The sequence below is a fragment of the Schistocerca cancellata genome, chromosome 5 (genome assembly GCF_023864275.1).
Source record: "Schistocerca cancellata isolate TAMUIC-IGC-003103 chromosome 5, iqSchCanc2.1, whole genome shotgun sequence".
NCBI lineage: Eukaryota > Metazoa > Arthropoda > Insecta > Orthoptera > Acrididae > Schistocerca > Schistocerca cancellata.
The window spans coordinates 739373514-739375625 of record NC_064630.1 but is presented as its reverse complement, the minus strand read 5'-3'; the positions used below and the strand labels follow the sequence as shown (position 1 = coordinate 739375625).

Below are 2112 nucleotides of genomic sequence, written 5' to 3'. Positions count from 1 at the left end.
TAGCTGAGTACTTAACAAAGATCGCCACATAGACGACGGACGCGGAAATCGGGATTCAGTCCGCGTCCGAGACAGGATTGTTCCCCGCGCGCCTTAACGAGAGTGTTTAACGGGGACTTCCATGTCGCCGCAAAACGCCGCAGCTGCGCCTTTTCCCACATTTCTGTCGCCGCAGACACTGCCTCTGCAGGGACCGCAATATCAGTGATCTCACACACACACATACACACGCAGGGGACTGCCCGCAGATTGCATCCTCATTTGGAGCGGACTATGAAGCTAAAATACCGTCTTACTCGATGTAGAGCGGCGGGGACTGTGTACCCCGCGCTTACCTCAGCCTGCCACCTGAGAGTTACCCGTTGCAATATTAGTGGGTACAGCGGATTAAAGATTGTTTCACTATGTCCATAAACGCAGTACAATGCAAGACATTTCTGGTGTTGTTGATGATTGCGACAATTTATTGTGTGTCATTGTGGAACCAGCTGTCCAGTGCTGCCATATGCGTAACATTTTGCACTATTCCTCGTAAATACAGAAAAATATGGCGTACGAGGAATTGGATTATAATCTTTTCATCACACATTAACCGCATACTTCCTTGCTGTTTATCATCATAAACGGACAATGAAGAAGCACTCGGGGCGTTATTTAAAACTTCTTTTGTAGGTTATTATTTAGCAAAGATTTTGAATCCTGTGCTTGGTAAGTAGTGTGCATTTTTTTCGAAGTTTAACTACCCCTGGCATCTTTTGTGTATGTGAGAAATGTAGCTTCCGAGAATGCCTACCAGGGCAGTTTTCAGGTCGGTGGAAACCCGGAACGTACCACACACAAAAGGAGAGTGCAAGGGATAAGTCCCTGCAGGCGCACTATCCTCTCTGCCCTCGGTGGCTCAGATGGATAGAGCGTCTGCCATGTAAGCAGGAAATCCCGGGTTCGAGTCCCGGTCGGGGCACACATTTTCAATTTGACGCCAATGAAGTATTTCAACGCCTGTTTGCAGCTAAGGTGTCCATTTAATGGAAAAAGCAGTGTTTATTATTCCCACGGGAGCACCCTCAAGGCGTTTTCAGAGGTCAAAAGAGGCCAGCGAAATGCCGCTGCCTGCTTGTATCCTCCATCGAGCGCTCCTTCACTCAGAACAGACATTTCTGAACAGTTAAAAGAGAGTGCTGGTCGTAATATACACCGATCTGACACGCTTCATATCACGACAGACGACGGAGACAATGTCATATAAGCTGTGACTCGTTTTCATATACGTGAATACTGCTGTTATTTCTTCCAGGCGAACAAGACAGATTTCCTTCTCCCATCTTACAGTAACACCCCAGTTAAAACCGCCCGTGACGTGACAATAAGCGTTAACCATTCATCCCAGCTCTGCATTGTGTCATGTCGAGTATGTGGATAGCTCTGAAGAAGAGAAAAGAATAATACCGCTTGATACCTGAAACGGGGCTGTCTAAACGAAGCTCATCAGTCAGTGGTAGTATACACAGCCACGACACTTGAGCATAGTCGATGGGACGAACAAAACGTGTTCTCAGTATACGCTACGACCTTTTAGTCGAGTTTTCTGTCAAAACGTTTGTTGTGTACATTACTCCTAGGCAGTTACGTCGCGTCCTGATTCTCATGCGTTTCAAAGGTTGGGGTTGGACGGATCCGTTGATGACGATATAATTAGAGACGGAGAACAAGGGTGAACAGGGAAAGAAATCTGCCGTGCTCTTTTAAAACATCCATTACGGCATTCGCCTTTTGCTAGTTAAGGAAATCACGGAAAACTTGAATCGGGACGGCTAGACGGGGGAACTGAACTTCTGTCCACCCTGGTGGGTGTCCATTGTCAGTACTACGTCTCTCTAATAGCTATACAGAAATTGACAAATTCGTCTAAACGAATCGAATGTCTGTCAACCTCGTAAAGGATCTCATTCCAGTTGCGCTGTGAAAAGGACGTGTTTAAAGAGTTGAAGATTTGTAGTTTAGAGAAATACTGCAAGTGTAAGTATTGTATAACAACCAGTATTTTTTCCCCACGATGAAGAATCAGGCGTCCTGCGCAGGCCAGTCTGGGGCTAATTTGCACCAAAGCATATT

The 2112-nt window shown here is 46.2% G+C and overlaps 1 non-coding gene across 1 annotated transcript; it reads left to right on the top strand.

The window, feature by feature from the left end:
• Positions 1–886: 886 nt before the first annotated feature.
• On the top strand, positions 887–961 carry Trnat-ugu (transfer RNA threonine (anticodon UGU)). Its single transcript has one exon. It is a non-coding gene; the product is annotated as a tRNA-Thr (tRNA).
• Positions 962–2112: the final 1151 nt, after the last annotated feature.